The sequence below is a fragment of the Lepus europaeus genome, chromosome 10 (assembly GCF_033115175.1).
Source record: "Lepus europaeus isolate LE1 chromosome 10, mLepTim1.pri, whole genome shotgun sequence".
NCBI classification, from domain to species: Eukaryota; Metazoa; Chordata; class Mammalia; order Lagomorpha; family Leporidae; genus Lepus; species Lepus europaeus.
Genome location: NC_084836.1, coordinates 24773382 through 24793398, shown reverse-complemented (window position 1 = coordinate 24793398; position 20017 = coordinate 24773382). Strand labels below are relative to the sequence as shown.

At 47.1% G+C, this 20017-nt stretch overlaps 1 long non-coding RNA gene across 1 annotated transcript in view; it reads left to right on the top strand.

The window, feature by feature from the left end:
* LOC133767589 (uncharacterized) overlaps positions 1-20017 on the top strand; it is a 134286-nt gene that overhangs the window by 86410 nt on the left and 27859 nt on the right. Inside the window, exon 3 of the long non-coding RNA XR_009866896.1 lies at positions 18003-18157. This is a non-coding gene — a long non-coding RNA (uncharacterized LOC133767589). The remainder of the gene's footprint in view (positions 1-18002; positions 18158-20017) is intronic.

Genomic DNA, 20017 nt, shown 5'->3' with positions numbered 1-20017 from the left:
AGTCAGTGGAGTAAAATGAATGTTATAAAATTAAGGCTATGTCAACATGACCCTAAAACCACCAGTCAATTTAATAAACCAATGGACGAAAGATCCATCAAATAGGTTGTTTAGAGAACTGGCTTTGATAGGCCACACAGCAAAGCAAGTGAATTTTTTCACTTGTCAGCTAATTAGCTGGGCTTTGTGAAGACACAGGCCCAAATAATAAAAGTAGGGGGGCCTAGACATCATCATATTCAGTCGCCTGTCTGTGGTCAGGTCAATATTTCGTGTATTTTTAGCAGACTTGAGTAATGGGAATTGAACTGTCTTCCTCTGAAGTCTGTCCCAGGGCACAATTAGAAATGCTTTTGTATTCATAACCACCCTTGTGCTGCAATCTTAGCCCATTTCCTACAATTTGCTCCTCCGTGGAGATGGAAAACAGCTGGCCACTTTTCTCCTTGTGATAATCTTTCTTACGTTCGAATCCAGGCATACTCACTCTCCACTTTTCCATGTTAAATAACCCAAACATCTTTTGCTGGTTTTCAGAACATCTTTTGATTTCCCAGCTATTGTTGTGGCTTTTCTATGGATTTCTTTTTTAAAATGCAAAGCCCTAACACGGAGAGGTTCAAAATGACCTCACTCAGTCTGAGACATGCTGAAAGATTCCATCTCGATCTTTGTACCTCACAATGGTGATCACAAGCTATGTCTAAATTTATGAGGCTGGCGCTTGGTGCAGTGGTTCAAGTGCTGCTTGGAATGTCCACGTCCATCATATCAGAGTGCCTGAGTTCGAGTCCTGGCTCTGTTTCTGTTGCCAGCTTCCTGTGAATGCACACTCTGGAAGGCAATAAGTGATGGCTTCAGTACTTGGCTCCCTGCCACCTTATACAGGAGATCTGGATTGAGTTCTAGACTCCTGACTTTGGCACAGCCCAGCCTCGGCTAGAATGAACTAATAGATGGAAGATCTCTGTCTCCCTGTTGCTCTGCCACTCTGTTTGCCTTTGAAATAATTTTTGAAATGAAAAATAAATAAATAAATTTAGTCCTCCATGATCTTTAGGTCATTTCTATGACCTTAACTCTAAATAGTTTTTCTCCACTAAGGATTTCATTTTGCTTTTGGAAAACTACTTCTCTTGTTTTTCAGGGTGACCTAGAACATAGTTCCCCTCCTCCAAAACTCCAAAGTTGCCATCTTCTTTGATCAATGAAAGTATTCTGAATGAACTACTCCAGCCTGGGCCATATATTATTGACGGCTCGTCTTAGCCAGTTTTCTGATGCTATAACAGAAAACCTGCGATGGGGTAGTTTATCAGGAAAGGTTTATTTCTTACAGTGTTGGAGACTGGGAAGTCCAGGATCAAAGTGCTGGCATCTGGCAAGAACTGTGTCCCACAGAGGAAGGCGAGAGGATGATCAAGAGCTGGACAGTGAGAGGGGGCTGGCCCTGCCTTCATAACAAGCCCACTCCCAGCTGCCAACATTAATCCATTCACAAGGACAGAGCCCTCGGGACCTCTTATTAGGCCCTACCTCCACCACTGTTGCACTGAGGATTAAGTTTTTTTTTTTTAAGATTTATTTTATTTATTTGAAAGACAGAGTTACAGAGAGAGGTAGAGACAGAGAGCGAGAGAGGTCTTCCATCCACTGGTTCACTCCCCAGATGGCCACAATGGCCGGAGCTGCGCCGATCCAAAGCCAGGAGCTTCTTTCGGGTCTCCCACATGGGTGCAGAGGCCCAGGGACTTGGGCCATCTTCTACTGCTTTCCCAGGCCATAGCAGAGAGCTGGATCGGAAGAGGAGCAGCTGGGACTACAACCGGCACCCATATGGGATGTCAGTTCCTCAGGCCAGCGCTTTAACCCACTGCACCACGGCACCAGCCCCAAGTATTAAGTTTTTGATAAAAAAAAAAAAAAACACTGGGGGACACCTTCAAGCCATAGCATAGCCCTGAAGTCACATTGGAGTCAACAGTGTTGACTTCCCTCACTAGCTGGTTCAGGGCAGGGCAGCTGCAGGTGTGCTGCTGGGTGTGCTTGGCTCACTGGCGCCTCCTGTGGATGGAACACAAAGACCCAGCTTTGAGTTGGGCCAGGGTTATTAGAATGTGGAGCCAGGTAATTATTTTGGGAGGCTGTCCTGTGCATTGTTTAGATGATCAGTAGCATCTGTGGACTCTACTCACCAGATACCCGTAGGAAACAACCCCTTAATTGCAGCAAACAAAACTGCCTCCAGGGGGCGGGTCCCTTTGCAGAGTCCCTGGATTAAGTCCAGGTTCTGCTCCCAAGATTTTAGTTTTTTGCTAATGTGCACCCTGAGCAGATGATGGCTCCAGTACTTGGGCCCCTGTCACCCATGTAGGAGCCCTGGATGAAGTTCCTGGCTCCCATCGTCAGTCTGCCAGTGCCAGCTGATGTGGGCACTTGAGGTGTAAATCGGTGGATGAGAGCACTTTCTCTTTCTGTCTCTCTCCCCCTGTGCCTTTCAAAATAAATAAATACCGTCTCCAGATATTGTCAAATGTCTTCTGAAGAACAATGATTGCTCCCAGTGAAGAACCATTGTCCCTGATGTATGGCTTCTTTCTGAACTTCCTCTTTCCAGACAAAAATTCAATTGATTCAAAAAATGTGTTCATCATGGAGCCTCAATCTTCAGTCCCAGCACCCCAGGAGCTGTTGCACGAGGCTCTCAATGTGGAGGGTGTTGCCTACTCTCATCCTCTGGTGTCACCGTTATCAGCTCCATTTTATAGGCATAGAGTGGTGAGCCATGGCTTCAGCACCACAGAGCGAACAAGGCGCATCTTTGACGGCAGGCCAGCGTGGATCCAAAGCTCATGCTCTTTATCATCAAACACAGCCTCCTCCTCTGTAAATGTGCAGACCATTTGTCCTTATTGGAGTCATCCTTTCCCCGCTTGGAAGATGGAGATTTCATCTCATAAGAACTCTGTAGTCTTTATTTTTTTTTAAAAAAGATTTATCTATGTTTTAAAGGCAGAGTTGAGAGAGAGAGAGAGAGAGAGAGAGAGAGAGAGAGAGAGATCCTCCATCTGCTGGTTCACTTCCTAAATGCCCACAACAGCCAGGGCTGGGCCAGGTCAAAGCCAGGATCCTGGAACTTCATCCAGGTCTCCCGTGTGGGTGCAGGGGTCCAAGGACTTGGACTCTCTTCCTCTACTTTCCCAGGAGCATTAGCAGGGAGCTGCTGACTGGAAGTGAAGCAGCCAGAAGTTGAATCAATGCTTGTAGGGTTGCTGATGTTGCATTATGGTGGCTTAACCCATCATATCCAACACTGGACTGTATTTTTTAAAAATTTTCATTTGTTCAGTTCCATTTTATTTGGAAGGTAGAGAGACAGAGGAAATCATCCATCTACTGGTTCCAATGCCTGCAACAGTCAAGGCTCGGCTATGCTGAAGCCAGAGCCAGAAATTCCATTTGGTTCTCCCACATGGGTGGCAGGGACCCAACTACTTGAGCCATCACCTGCTGCCTCCCAGGGTGTCCATTAGCAGGAAGCTGTATCAGAAGTGGAGCCAGGACTCCAGCCACTCTGGTAGGGGATGCAGGCATCCCACTCATCAACTTAACCACTGTACCAAACGCCCAGCCCACGTGGTCTTTTACAAATGAAATCTAACACTGGTCTTCAAAGGCAGCTGGGAGGGAAACCCCTGGTGGAGAATCCCCTGCCGGGGTCAGCTGTGAAAAATCCAAGTCTGTATTGTTCATGCAGATGGCAGTTGCCTGGTGCATCTTTAAAAAGCTCTTTCTTGCCTTCCCACAGCCTTCAGTTTCACTTCCTGTTGATGTTGCCTCTCTCAGCACCATGGGGGCATGCGTACCCCTTGGTCTGTCAATCTGAGTGTAGTTTCGTGGGAGTCTCTTTTCCCGGTGTTCACCACAGTCAGTGGCACTGGCTTGTAGGTCCTTAAGGCCTTGTCCTTTCCATGGCTCTTTCCCACGTGTTGTCACATCAGGTTCCCGCCGCACCTGGGTGGTGAGATTATGATGAAGAAGGCTGTGATACCTACCTAGGCTCTGGTACCTGTGCGGGGAAGACCTGTACGTAGGCGTAGGGTTAAGCCTACTGGTCTTACCTCCAGAGACTTTTCAGGGGCTATTCAGGTGATTGTAGCATCCTTTTTGTATAAAGTCTGTGTGTTTTTGCAGCTGTTTATGCTGGCCAATTTTTTAAAAAGTAATTATAACTTGAAAGGCAGATAAACAGAGATAGACATAGACATTCCATCCGCTGGTTTATTCTCCAAATGACTGCAATAGCCAGGGCTTGGCCAGGCTGAAACCAGAGGCCCAGAACTCATCCAGGTCTTCCACAGGGGTGGCAGAGACCCAGGCACTTGAGTCATCATTTGCTGCCTTGCACGGTGTGCATTAGTAGGAAGCAGGAATTGGAAGCAGGCTGGGGACTTGAGCCCAGGCACTCTGATATGGAATGTGGATACCATAAGCAGTGTCTAATCTCTGTGTCACTGCCCACCCCATGCTGACTTTTAGTTTTTACATTTTTCTGGGAGGGCTGGGTCCCTGGATCTTCTTTTTCCTTTGTACACTAAGGGCTAGTGTTTTCCTTTGTTGTTCTACATGCTGTCTTGCTAATAGTATCATTTTGTTGCTTAATGATCTCCATCTGTAGAGATCAGTGTCTTTCTTTCTACAGGCACCCCCCAGGTCTAAGGAAACCAGGTCCAGCTGTGCCCGTTCCATGCCAAGGCTGTCTTCTGCCGGGCAGCCCCAACAGCTCTCCAATTCCCTTTGTGGGCTGTAACTGCTGGGGACTTCTGACCCATTCTTGCTTGTGGTGCAGGCTGGATCCCACCCCAGCTTGGTGCCAGCACCTCCTGGGGCTCCCAAAGCCCTTCTTCACCCACCCTGTCTTACCCTTGCCTGTCTCCCGGGAGAGATGTGGGAACTGGAAGAAAACACTGTGTGAGAGCCACAAAGGCCAGCCCACAAGCAGGGCATCACGGCGAATTTAGCCTGTGATGTGAAGAGGGCATCCTGTTTACGCCAGTCTTTTGTCACTCCTATTTCATTCCCACTGCCTTTTTCTTGCCAAGATCCTGAGCCCCTGGAAATATATCTTCCTACAGCCCATTTTCTTTATCTCCTTCCTTCCTTAGCACCCTGAATGTTATCATTTTCTGATTATTTCCACCAAAGTTCGGAGTAGCTTTTCTTCCAAGATGGGAGAACTGTGGACCTGTTTAGGTGCTAAACAGGACTCAGGAGAGAGGGCAAAGTTGGAGATGCAGGAAACAGAGAGCATGCTTGATTCAGAGAGCAGCATCCTGGAAGAGGTAAGAGTGCCATAAGGTCCTCTTGAGATGAGAGGGACAGAAGTAATGCAAAGGACTTCAGAAGCTTGTGGAAAATGCCTACTATGAAATAAACTGGATTTCAAAAAAATTTTCAAATTTTTGTTTTACACTAAAAGAAGCTCATCTTTTAATTCTGTTTCCCCCATGACTGTTTCGAAGTACCGGCATGTGCATGTGGGTGTAGTCAAGTTGGAGGCAGGGTCAAGGGAGCGTTTTAAAGTCCTAATTAGGGCAGTAGGAGGCTTGGTGCTGCTGGGCATGGGGTGAGGCATTGGCTGGCCAGCAGCTCTGGGTGACTCCATGCAGGGTGGAGAGGAAGTCACTGGCTGAGTGAAGGCTGGAGCCTTCAGGGGCAGGTGCTGGAATAGAAGGTTATGAGGAGCAGAGCACACAAGTTCCAACTGATAACCAGCGGGCTGCAGGCTGGGAAGGAAGGAAGTGAAGTCAAGGGCTTAGTAGACTGGATTGAGTCCTTAACAAGAAACCGGAAAGCTGGACATTGTGGTCAGAAGCCTTGAGATTAGAGTTTAAGATTTCTCATTTTCACATAAAATGGATAAAGCTATACAAGCCCTGGCCCAAGAATACATCTTGAACACATGGAACATGCCTTGCCCCACTGCCTGTCTGTCTGTCCCTTCTCAACTGTAGATGTTTCCAGTCCATCCTACCATCAAGTAATGACTTCGATGGTCTCTAGCCATGGTTCTGCCTTTGTCCATCCAGTACAGCTGCAGGCTCCCCCAGGTGTACCCTCTTCCCAAGCACCCTCCTTCTCGCACACTATCTGTAAGGAGGCTGTTTTCACCCAGCTGGCCAAGGCCTCTGGGATGTGGACAGGCCTCATGGATATGAACTCACCTGGAGGATGACAGCAATCAGATGGAGAGAAAGACTGAGAGGCAGCAGTTCAATGAATGTGGGAAGCTGACAGCATGGAAAATTTTCCCTTGCTTGGACTCAAATTCCTGCGGGAACCAGGCAGGTAAATAAACAAGCAATGGCACCCAGTGCTGTATGCTAGAGACCAGTGGAGCCAAGGACACCTGCTGGACACATGGTCCATCTGTGTGGAGTGAGAGGTGCTCAGCTCCAAAATTGTTGCCATGCAGGAATGTGGGCTTCGTGTTGCCAGAGTTTTTCATCATTCAGGAGAAGTTAGAAAACTGCAGAAAATCTCCTGGTTTTCAGGTGATGACAACTAATTCACCCTGGTGGCTAAACGGCCAATGATAGTTGGATTTTGCCTGAACATTGCCAGTTTGCATGAGTAATGAATGGTGCAGACACGGCAGGGGGAACTAAAAGAAAGCTTGTTTTGCAAGCCAGAGCCTGGGAGTGTGGGTGGGGCCGGGAGAGACTTCCTATACTGTGTTCACCTACTTGGACTCAAGAAACAGCTAACAGGGCTGGCATTCTTGTGGAGCAGCAGGTTAAGACACTGCCTGTGAGGCTGACAACCCACATGAGCACCAGTTTGAGTCCCAGCTGCTCCACTTCTGATCCAGCTCCCTGCTAATACACCTGGGAAAGCAGTGGAAGATGCCACGCATGTGGGAAACCTGGATGAAGTTCTTGGCTCCTGGCTTTGGCCTGGCCCTTCCTGGCTGTTGTGGCCATTTGGGGAGTGAACCAGTGGATGGGAGATCTCTGTGTCTCCCTCTTTCTGTAGCCCTGCCTTTCAAATAAATAAGATAAATCTCTAAAAAAAGAAACAGTTAAAATTTAGGGTTTATTTTCCCCTCTCACATTTTAATTTTTCCTTATTTAAAAAATGCTTATTTATTTATTTCCATTTACCTGATTGGGGGCGGGGGATGAGAGAGAGAGAGACTCCCCAAATGCCCAGAACAGCCAGGACTGTGTCAGGCCAAAGTCAGGAGCCTGGAACTCCATCTGGGTGTCCCATATGAGTGGGTAGCAGGGGCCCAAGCATTCAGGCTGCACCACCTGCTGCTTCCCAGGTTGCACCAGCAGGGAGCTGGATGGCAAGTGGAGAAGCCAGGACATGAACTAGCATTCTGATATGGGAAGCAGGCAACCCAAGCAGTGACCCAACCTGTTGCACCACAATACCCATCATATTATTTTTATTTATTTTTAATGCTTTGGAAAAGTCTGTTAAATATCTGCCACCTTGGTTGACATTATTTTGGAAAATTGAGAGAGAAGCAATGAAAGGAATTAAAATTCCCTGACTGAGCCCTGCTTGGGGTCAGTGTGTTGTACCTGCACTGCTCAGGGGTGAATGTGTGTGGGAGGGGGTATCCTTTGCCTGGAGAACAGGAAAGGAGCAGGAGGTGAGCAGGGTGGAGACAGCAGGGGTGAAAAAGGAGCAGGAGTTGGGGCCTGACCCACCTGAGACCCAGGATGAACCCCCAGAGAAGATGACCATGATCCCTGAAGTTGGTGGAGGCTGATGGACAGGAAGAGCTTCCCCAGGTGTTGGTAGGTGAAAGAGCAGGTCATGGGCTGGCACTGTGGCACAGTGGGTTAAAGCCACGGCCCGCAGTGCAGGCATCCCATATGGATGCCAGTTCAAGACTGTCTGTTCCACTTGCCATCCAGCTCCTGGCTAATGCACCTGGGAAAGCAGCAGAAGACAGCCCAAGTACTTGGGCCCCTGCACCCATGTGGGAGACCCAGAAGAAGCTTCTGGGTCCTGGCTTTGGCCTGGCCCAGCCTTGCTCATTGTGGCCGTTTGAGGAGTGAACCAGTGGATGAAAGATCTGTCTCTCACTCTCTTTAATTCTGCCTTTCAAATAAATGGTCAGTGCTGGGCCAGGCTAAGCCAGGATCCAGGAACTCCATCTGGGTCTTCCATGGGGTTGGCAGGTGTTCAAGTAATTGGACCATCTCATGCTGCCTTTCTAGGTGCATTAGTAGGGAGATGGATCCGAATTGGAGCAGTCGGGACTTGAACCGGTGCTCCCACATGGGATACGAGGATCACATGCAGTAGTTTAGCCGACTGCACCACAATGCTGGCCCCTGAAGTTGATATGATTATCATCCCCAATTTTATAATTGTTGAGGAGAAGGAGTCAGGAGAAGGTGTGAGGAAGTTTAATAACTTGCCTTAGATCACACAGTAAGTAGCCCAATGCTTTCTGGAGTCAGATTTTGAAATGTTGCAATGATCAGTTTTTAAAAAGGAAGAAATGCTATCCTTGTGTGAGTGCCTATTTGAAACTCTGTGTCAGGCATTGCTGTCCTGTTCTAAGGGGTAGTTTGGGGGTTCACACTTTCTCCCCTAATGCTGACACAGCACAAACCAATGTTTCCTTGGTGAAAGCCAGAGATCAAGAAAACTTCATCTGCTCTCTTCTCTCTGACTAATGCTCCAAACCCTGGTCTCAGTCTCCGCTTCTTTCCCATCCATTCACTCAATGCAATTTTACTACACTTTTAAAACCAGTGTTGCCAGCTCTCCTACTTCTTTTATTCTTTCTTGTTTTATTTCAATATATACTTTATTATGGAAAACAAAGAATGAAAATTGAGCTCCTGCTCTGTATCGGACCATATATTACTTCTCATCACCACTGGTTATGTGCCCTGAGTAGCCTACAGGTGAAAACGGTGACACATACAGAAGTTAGGACTCTTGCCCAAAGTCACACAGCAGGCAAATAGTGGAGCCAGAACTTGAACCCTGCTCTGTGTGGTTCCAGATCTTGAATTCCCCCAAACACTATACTCTATTGCTAGCTCTACCCAAAGGCCAGCACAGTACGGGAATGAATAAGCCTCTTTTGTCCTGGACCTCAGAGTGTATGTTGACATCTTGAGGCATGAGGCTGCCTCCTTTCCCTGCCTGGCTCTATTACTTTTGGCTAAAAACCATGACAACCTGGAATAACCCAGGCCCCTCCGGCCCACATTCTTGGCGTGCTTGCCAGACCACTGGGTCTCGCTTATGCTGATTACATCATCACCTGGTCCCGAGCACAGCAGTCGGAGAGGCCTTCTCTTCACGTCTATGTATGGATCTTTTGAGTCAGCCCGTCTGTCAACATGAGTTTTCTTCTTGATTTCTTTCCCCTTCACTCCCACTCTGGCCCTGTTCTCACTTTCCATGTCTCTTCAGGCGCTTGGTTTCCCTTTGGGCTCAGCAAGCCCAGGACTGTCTTTGATGGAAGCCCTCTGCTCCCTGGGCCTGCCAGCCTGTGCTTGAAGACACACTCCCCTTTCTTGAGGGACAAGAGACCCCTTTTCTGGGCTCATGTGGCTAGAGAAGAGGAATCCGAATTCTCCTGTAAACCACTGTGTGTGGAGACGTGCAGGACAGGCCTTCCCCTTCTTCCTACTCAAGGATCATCAGGGATCCTTCCTGGTGGGCTTGCTCAGTGTCAAGCAGAAGGTGGAGGGTAGAAGGTGGTTAATATTCTGGGTAAATGCCTGGTCCTGACATGGAGCCGGATGCTCAGTTGAGTAGCCTCCTTCCAGGTCCATTGGGTGATTGGACACCCATCCCCCCTACTTCAAGGTTTCTGTTCTCTGGAAGGAAAAGGCTTATGTTGTTAAAAGGGCTCCTTCTAATGGATCAGGGTCATCTCTTAGCCACGTTGTTCTGGATTGTGAAGGCCCCATCACTGAACTGGGAAAAACTTGGTGCTGTGAGAAAAGGAATGAGTAGGAGACCAAGGTTGCAGACTTGGCTCTAATGCTGGCTGGTCTGTGTGTTTCATGTGATCACTTAAGCCCTCTGAGCCTGGATTTTTTTTTATATGAAGTGCTAGTGATAATCTGGTGTTGTGAGGTAAATTTTACTTAGACAGTATAGATGTAGCATCATATTATTCCATCAAGTCCCCATCTCAAAGGCTCATGCAGTAAGACCTTGACTTCCAGGAGGAAAGTTAAGATGCTCAGGCAGTTTTGAGGATAGATAGAAGGCATGGCATTGACAAAGTGGAGTGGGGTGCTTGTGCCTGCTTTGGCTTCTCTCACAGGCCATGGTCAGGACAGTCACATGCTTGGCGCTCCTGAAACTACCCTGCAAATGCAGTTTCCAGTCCCCACCTCTACCTCCCACTTAGTTGCTTTTCAACTCCTTTCTGTACAAAAATTCTAAAATCAGACCAGATTGAAGTCCATCAAGTTGTAATGTGAATGTTTTGAAATTAGATAACATATAAATACATGAAGAGATATCTATGTGAATAGTCACAATACCTTTCAAGTAGATATTCATAATGATCTTTTCCTAAGAAGTAGATATACATCATGAAGTGTTTATAATGGATTCCTGTGAGTTCCTGGGATCTTTCTCAGAACCACTCTCACACTGGTGCTCTTTAGATTCCTTTCAACCAGGAGCTGAACGCCTGTCTAGTCTGATAAAACCAAGAAGAGTTAAGATCAAAAAGGAGTTGTTCTTCACAGATTACTGGGGAGGAATGCGTTTGACTACAAGTAACAGTAAACCCAACCAAGAGTGATTAAAGCCTTATGGACACTTAATGATTTATTTAAGAAATCCAGAATTGGTTTCTTCTTTAAAAATTGTTTATTTTCATATTTATTTGAAATGGAGACGGAGAGATCTCCTACCCAAGTGCCTATCAATAGCCCCAGTGGGGCTAGGCCAAAGCCAGGGACCTAAGACTCAATTCAGGTCTTTCATGTAGATGACAGGGACTCAAGTACTTGGTTCCTTATCTGGTTCCTCCAAGGTTGTGCATTAGCAGGAAGCTAGAATGGTCGGCAAAGCCAGGATTCAAACCAAGGCACTCAGATATGGGGTACAGGTGTCCCAAGTAGAAGCTTAACTACTGCACCAAATGCCTGACCCAAGAACTGATTTCTGTGCCACAAAAGATGCCACCAAGGACCAAGATCTCTACACTCTTCCACCCCACCATCTTCTGAATGTTGGCTTCTGTCTTTATATTTACCATCTCAGGCAAGATGCTAGCCACAGCTCCAGACATTATATCCTTATATTCTTGCAACCCCGCCACAAAGGAAAAAGGAGAAAAAGGTACAAAACTCCTTATCTCCATTTGAGTGTCTCCTCAGGGAAAAAAAAAATCCTTCCAGAACCTCTCAGTAGATTTTTAAAAAGATTTTATTTATTTGAAAGGAAGAGTTATAGACAGAGAGAAAGAGGGAGAGTCAGAGAAAGATCTTCCATCCTTTGGTTCACTCCTCAAATGGCTACAAAAGCCAGGGCTGGACCAGGCTGAAGTCAGGATCCTGGAATTCCATCTGGGCCTCCCATATACGTACAGGGGCCCAAGTACTTGGGCCATCTTCTGCTGCTTTCCCAGGTGCATTAGTGGGGAACTAGAGCAGAAGTGGAGCAGCCAGGACTTGAACTGGCACCCATTTGGGATGCCAGTGTTGCAGGTGGTGGCTTACCCTGCTCTAGACTTTTCATTAATTTTTATAGTCTAGCACTAGGATTATGTCACCTCTACTCCAATCATAAGCAAATAAGAGGGTTCCCATTATGATTCATCCTTGAGACAAAGTGAATTTCAGGCCTTAGTGGCTGCTGGATAGACAGGGAACAGTGTCAGCCACAGCAAAGGCATTCAAATATGGGTTTATGGAAAGAAAACACGAAATTTGGGTTAAGTGGAAACACACATTTTTCAAATGTAAAGTACATGTATGTTTTATTCATGAGCTATAAAATAAGAAGCAAATGTATAAGAGGGTACACTGGGATTTGCTAGGCAGGGAGCACATACATCACATGGTTATGCCTTCGTGTGTCCATCGCCTCTGAGCAGGTGAGACTTGTGAGTGAGACCCACTCAGTGGAACAGTGGAGACAAGAAAATTGACAGTGGTGGATAAGTTTTATGGGAATTTCTCTAGGGAGCAGAATTTCTGTATCCAACTTAGACATCTCTAAGAAAGGTAATTGCTGTGGTGGGACATAGTAGATCCCTGCCCAACAGCATTTCTTCGAGGATCTATCTCCTTGCCTTCCATAGGAGGCTCTGCTCTGAAGCCAGTCCCAGGACCCCGACATCATGGCCTCCAGGGTGAGCACATGATCCTCATTTGGGCCAAGTGACTCCCTCCTCCAGACACATGAAGTTGGAACTGCAGCATAGGACAAATGAAGTTAGAATGAAGGCATGGCCTGGTGATGCCTAACAAAAAGCTACAGGAGTCCCTGCTACCGATCATTCCCATCTCAAATCATCCCCAGAGCTTCCATTCCTAGCTCTTCCTTTCTACGCATTTATTCATTTCACAAAGATTTTGAACACACCATGTGTGCTGGGCACTGTCCTGGCTTCTGGAAACACAGCAACAACCGAGGATGACACTGTGCCTCCTCCCCTGGAGGCTGAAGTCTAGGGAAGAAGGCTGATGACGAACAAGTAAGCCAGTAATTACAGACTGCACGATGGTGTGCAGAAGTGAGCAGAGCAGTGTGATGGAGCTGGCGAGGCCACTTCGGGGAGGGTGGTCCGGGAGGACCTCCAGGGGCTATCCATGACCTTCACAATAATCCTTCTTTCTTGCTGTGTGCAGCTGGAGTCTGTTTCTGTTGCTTGCAGTCCAACCCTCCTAACAGACATGTGGAACAAAGGGAATCATCAGGCCGTGCGGCAGCCTGGAAACAATAGCCTCTGGATTGTGAACCCCTGGTTGCTCTGAATCCATATATACAAGCAATCTCTTGGTAACTAATGTGATTTACCACACACACACACACACACACAAATCTAGAAAATGTATTCACATGCATATACCATTACTCTAGGGAAAAGATGTTCTGGATAGCAGATGGTCGTTTTCTTGCTACTGCATACTAATAAAAGAGCTTTCCGGAACAACTTTGACTTGTCTGAGTCTGGGCGGCATGAGTCAGTTTTCCCAGGGCCTGATGTCATCCCTGGATGAGGTGATGGCTACAGACAGACAGAACCCAGAAGCCAGACTCCTACATATAACATAGCAAGATACTACAGCCTGGGGCTGGTGCTGTGACATAGTGGGTAAGGCCACTGCCTACAGCGCCGCTATCCCATATGGGCACCAGTTTGAGTTCCAGCTGCTCTACTTCGAGTCTAGTTCTCTGCTGTGGCCTGGGAAGGCAGTAGAGGATGGCCCAAGTCCCTGGGCCCCTGCACCCACGTGGGAGACCTGGAAAATCTCCTGACTCCTGGCTTCAGATCAGTGCAGCTCTGGCTGTTGCGGCCACTGGGGAGTAAACCAGCAGATGGAAGACCTCTCTCTCTCTCTCTGCCTCTCCCCTCTCTAACTCTGGCTTTCAAAGAAATAAATAAATCTAAAATAAGATACTACAGTTGATGAAGTCAGGCATAGGGAGTCTGCACGTGCCATCCAGCATCTGTTCGTGCTGGAGGGTAACTTTGAAGTCATCTGAGTCTCATGGAATGAATGAGGAATACTGGGCCCGAGGAAGAGAGTGACCCAGGGAGCTTGTCTGAAGTCCCGCAGCGTGTTAGCAAGCAGGGCGTCTAGGACCCAGTTCAACAGTGCAGGGCAGTGAGGCCTCAGCTTTCACCTGGGCCAAGAACAAATATAACTTTATTTTGGGGCCCTGACAATGAACTTCAGTTACTACAATCATGGAACAAAACCTCGGAAGACAGTATTTTTTAAAATTTGTATTTAGTGATTAATGTGAGAGGCAAAGAGAGCTCCCATCTGCTGGTTTATTCCTCAAACGCCTGCTACATTCTGTAGGACAAGATCTTGCCCTTAGGAAGCAGAGCCTTTGTAGGTTTTGAAGCAAGGGAAAGGTTGTGATCAGATCTGGGCTGTAGGGACCCAGGTCTGATAGGAAAGGAAGGAGTAGGAAGCACCAGAGCAGGTTGAGAAGGGATAAAAACAGTTCTGGCCAGAGACAATGAAGGCTCGAAGCAGGGTAAGGTGAAGAGAGAGGAAGAAAAACATAAAAGGCATGGCAGCGCTAACAATAGGCCTTGCAGGAAGGGGTAGGGGGAGGAGGGCTTTCACTTGGAAGTGACCAGGAAAAGGAGGAAAGAGAACCAGAGCAGCTGAAGGAGAGGAATTGGGGGTGGAGGTGACCGGTTTAGTTTTAGCCTAGTTTAGTCCCAGGTGTCGGGAGAACACCTAACCAAGGGGCAGAACCCCTGGACCCAGGAGACCACAATGTGTGCATCTGAGGAGGAGATGGAGTCTGAAGATCCCGCTGATAATAAAGAATGGGGCAAGGGTGGTTTAAATAGAGAGAAATTGTTGAGAGGATGCCTGAGCAATGTGGAAGAAGGAAGGAGACAGCAGAAATTGCAGGAGGAAGCAGGGGAAGGAAAGCAAACCAGGAGGAGACAAGGAGCAAGGACCACATGGCAGTGGGTAGGGCACTCGCGTTGTGGTGCAGCAGGTTAAGCCACAACCTGCAACACCTGGCATCCAGTATCAGCGTGCCCATGCAGATCCTGGCTGCTCGGCTTCTGATCCACCTTCCTACTAGTGCTCCTGGGAAAGCAGCACAAACAATGCCCCAAGTACTTGGGCCCCTGCTACCCACAGGGAAGCCTTAGATGGAGCTCTAGGTTCCTGACTTCAGCCTGGCCCAGCACTGGAGGTTATGACTATCTGGGGAGTGAACCAGCAGATGAAAGAGAGAGAGAGAGAGAGAGAGAGAGAGAGAGATATCTTCCATCCGTTGGTTCATTCCCTAAATGGCCTCAATGGCCAGGGCTGAGCCAGGCCAAAGCCAGGAGCCAGGAGCTTCTTCCAGGTCTCCCACATGGGTGCAGGGGCCCAAGAATTTGGGCCATCTTTCACTGCTCTACTAGGTGTATTAGCAGGGAGATGGATTGGAAGTGGAGCAGCTGGCTCTGGAACTGGTGCCCATATGGGATGCCGGTGCTGCAGGCCATGGCTTAAACCCACTGAGCCACAGAGCCAGCCCCGTATTTTTTGCTTTAAAAAAAGAGCCACATAGAGAGGAAGGAAAGAAGGTGAAAAGCAAGAGAGGAGACAAAGGAGGGGAGAGGAAGGCAGGTGTGGGAAGTTCCCTATTCAAGGATTCTTTCCCCACGCCTTCCTTAGAACTGCTTGCCTCAGATTTGTCTGTGCAGAAGGGGTTTATGGGAAAAAGGCTGCTCTGGTGGGGTGATGGAAGCGTGTCCCATGGCTCACTTGGTGGCCATCAGTATTCTTTGAAAAGACTGCTTCCACCTTGAGAAAGTAGGTGTTGAAGATATGTGGAAGGTGTGTAAGAGGCAAGCATGTTAACCTTCCTCCTGGGATTTTCTTTATCATCTTCCTCCTCACCTTCCTTTTGGTTTCCAGGTCAAAAGGGCAGAATTTCCTGTCTGAATTTTAAAGCCTCCATTGCCTTGATTTTGTTCCTGGCTTAGTGGAGATGAATTCCAAGTCGAAGACAAACAGTTGTGCCTTTTGAGCAGTCAATGTGGGCTGAAAAGACTCCAAGTGCTTTTTTGAAAACCTGTGTCAGAGAAAGTTCCCAGTTGGGGAGGATACTGGGTCAAGTCCATCCTGGTAGGAGTAATTTCAATAGAAGGAGTAGTTTCTGAGTATCGTTTTCTTAGTAAATCCATAAAAATTGAAATGGCAAGCAAAGTTGATTGCAAAGGTAGAGAACGGCATACCACGAAACAACAACAACAACAAAAATTCCTAAGCAGCATTTAAAAACTATACATATGTTAGAAAAGTCACTCACATAAACTATCAGCCACTGACTTGCACCCATGGTTACCAGCTTCTACTGAATCATGAAAGCTGAAGCCTAAATGATGTACAGTAATATCCAGGGATACTGTGTGTCCAGTCTTGTGTCTCTGGCCTTTGTGAAAAACTAATATTTCTACTGTCCAGATTGCTTCTCTCTCTCTCTCTCTCTCGCTCTCGCTCTCGCTCTCTCCTTTTGAGAGACAGAAAGAGCTCCCATCCTCTGGCTCACTCCCCAAATGCCTTGCTGCAGCTGGTCCTGGCCAAAGCCAAGAGCCAGATACACAATCTAGGTCTCCCATGATGGTGACAGGAACCCAACTTCTTGAGCCATCACCACTGCCTTGCAGGGTCTGCATGAGCAGGAAGCTGGAGTTAGGAGCTAGAGCTCAGAATCAAACTCAGGTGTTCTGATGTGGGACTTGGGCATCTTAACCCCTAGGCTGAAGACCTGCTCCCCTGATTCTTCAACTACTACAGAAAAGCAGAGGTCCTGAATCTAGGAAAGAAGGGAGGAAAAACCTCTTGAAATGCGTTCTCAGGATAGAATTTACCTCTCATTATATAAGGACTGACACTGAACAGCAGACAATCAAACACAGTCAGTCATGTTCAGACCAGCCCTCGTGTGCCTTTTGCTAGCTCTGCAGAAATATTTTCTGGAAACTGTAATGCTCTCCTCTCCTTTGTTCCTGCCCCAAACAGAAATAAATACCGTATTCATCATCAACATCAAGTATGTATCAGGTGTTTACTGTATGCTACTCAATTTTGCTAGCCATTGGTGTGCAATTATTTTCAAAAACCAAAGTGATACGAAATTAATTTTGTTTCACATATTTGAAGCTGTCTAAAATACTATAAATTCAAACTCAGGTATCATTGTCACAGGGAGCTATTGCTTTTGAACACACTAAATACTTTTTAAAGTCAAGTCCTGGCTGCTCCATTTCTGACCCAGCTTCCTGGTTTCATTATCTGCAGATATTGGCCCAAGTACTTGGGCTCCTAACCCATGTGGGAGACCTAGTTACAGTTCCTGCTTTCTGGGTTTGTCCTGGCCCAGTCTTGGCTACTGAGTGCATTTGGAGAGTGAACCAGCAGGGGGAAGATCTCCCTGTCTCACTCTTTCAAATAAAGAAGAAAATATAAATAAATAAAGTAGGACACAGTAGGTTAGATGCTTGCCTCAAGTCATACAGCTAGCTAATGGTGAAGCTGGGATTTGAGTCCAGCTGTCTGGGTCCAGACCAGCTCCTGGAGGACAAATGTTCATATTGCAGCAAAGCAAGCAAACGCTGGCACAGATTCCTTGGCCTCTGAGGGGTCTGTGCCCCACGCATTGGGGAAATCAATGGAACTGCACAAATGAGCACGAGATTTAGAGTATCTAGAAAGACATGAACTCAAAACCCCAACAAACTATTTGAAGTTTGTAAAACTCCACTATCTCATCTCTAAGTTGGGGATCATACCTCTGATGTGAAGTACATGAGGGATGTCCAAAAAGTTTGTGAGAAATGCATGTAAGAAAGCACTGTGCATGCATTTCAAAATATTTGTCACCAAGATAAAATGTAAAAGACAATCTTGTTTTATTTGGGGGGGGGGAGGGGAGAGGGAGAGAGAGGGAGAGAGAGGGAATGCGCACACTCGCATCCACTGGTTCATTCCCCAAGTGCCTGCAATAGCGGACAGGGGCAGGGGGTGAAGCCAGGAGCCAGAACACAGTCCAAGTCTCCCACATGGGTGGCGGGAACCGAGTTACTTGAGCCGTCATTGCCACCTCTCAGAGTGTGCATTGGTAGGAAGCTGGAGTCACGCATCGGAGCTGTGAATCAAACCCAGGCACTTCTACGTGAGATGAGGGTGTTTTAATCACAAGGTTAAGTAATTGTCCCAGGCTTATCTTTTGATTCCATTTTCTATGAATCTTTCTGGAATCCACGAGCTGACGTTTGTGAATTTTCTTTGTAGACTCTGAGGAACCATGTGCCTGATTGTGTCATTAGTTGCTTCTGCTGGTGAGGTTGGCTGGAAGACTGTCTATCCGCCTGCGTGAACCACCATGGACTGGTACATCCCCACAGGGAGTTTGAGTAGCCACAGTAGCCCCACTCTACAATGCCAAGGTGAGTTCCTGTCTCCATCTAAGCTGTAGCCAGGTGGCTCCAGGAGACCTGCAGCGGCAGATGGGATGTTCTGCTCACACAGGGACTGCCTTCCAGGGTTGGGGAGAGATGCCAGGTTCAAAGACGCTCAAGATGTGAAATAATTAGAGCTGAAATTGTCAGTTTAACCCTCATGAACAAATGGCCCACAGAGTGGTGCAAAGTCGAGGGAATTTTTAGACAGCATAGACATGGGCCTGAGAGATGCTTCTGTGAGTATAAGCAGTGTGACATTCACCGCAGATGATGGAAAAAACCCTGTCACCTGTTACCAAGGACTTACAAGGTGGAGTCTTTTTTAAGAAATCCACAAACCTTTATTCATTTTTATAAATCCAGTCAAGTGCTGCAAAATGGAATTCACATCAAAAAGTATTTTGCAATCCTTCTAGGGACTGAAAAATGATTTTGATGTCAGGAAGAGACTAAAAAATACAGTTAAGATCAGACAGCCTGGGCTTGAATCTTTGTTCTCCATTTTCTAGTTGTGTGTGTCAGACAGGTTGCACGCTTCCTTGAGCCTCAGCCTCCTTGTCTGTGAAATGGGGAAATAACATTTACATTGCAAAGTTGTTAGGAGGATTTGAGATGAGGCTTGCAATGAGCTCAATGGTGTGACTGGTAAGTGCTCAGTACACAGGGCTATTTCCAGCTCTGGGGGGAAAATCAATTAAGATTTTTCTCTTTTTCCCTTATACCCCTCTTGAGGTCTGAGCTGCCTTGTTAGGTTCCTGCTATAAGCATTTCATACCATGTTTTGTAGCTTAGCATCAGCATTTCCTACACTTCAAGTAACACCTGGGCATATTTTATAGGCAAAAAAAACACAGCATTTAAGGGTTGATTTAAATTGCATCTTGCCCACAATTGCACAAGCATAAAATTATATCTAAACTCCTATGCAACTACAAAACCAAATTAAATCTTAAAAAAAAAAATAAACAAAAACCTCTGCCTATCCAGTACAATCCAGAATAACAGCATGAGTATGAGAGAGATGGGGTTTGGGTTAACACTGGCCACGACGAAGCTAGTGTCTGCCCTCCCTGGTGCTGGCTCTTCTGCATGGGGCCCCACTCTTGTTTGTAAGCATTCTCTGATGTCAGTGGGCTTTCACAGGCAACACTTGGGACTTGCTTGGGAATCGAGTCCACCTATGCTCCTTTCTTATTAGCTCAGGATGACTACAATGGCACCACTTTGAGCCACTAGGAGGGAAAAGGCAAACACAGAGTTGGGCCTGAGAATCTCACACTGTCCCTGTGCATGGGAGAGGGGGTTCATAGGTAACCCAGGATGGGTTAATCTGAATGTTTTAAGGCCCATGGAAGCCACTGACAGCCGAAGCTCCTCCCACACTGCCTCTCCGGTAGCTTGGGCTCTCCTAGGAATACCCTCTGTGAGCCCTTCAGACACGGGGGCAGGGTGGGGGGAGCCACTGTGGCTGTTGCTAGCTCTGAGTTTCTGTGTCTTCGCTCACTGGTTTCTCTTAACCCTGCCCGCATCTTTGCAAATAGTGTCCTTAAACCCTTTTCCAGTTACTGTAAATCTCCTGCTGGGACTTTGTTGCTGAATCACACACAAGGCATAAATCTTATTTCACAAACTTAAATGCGCATGTAGGGTCATGCAATCTGTTTTTATTGAACAGAATTAAATTTGCCTGCAATCTCTTGTTCCATCATTGTGGGCACTACAGTCCCTTTCTTTTCTCTTAGGATCTCGCTGGACAATGAAACTGCACTCTCTTCCCCCAGCACTGCAGTGTCCAGAGCCGTCCATAGGTCAGGCTGCACACCACATGCCAGTGTGCCCTCCATA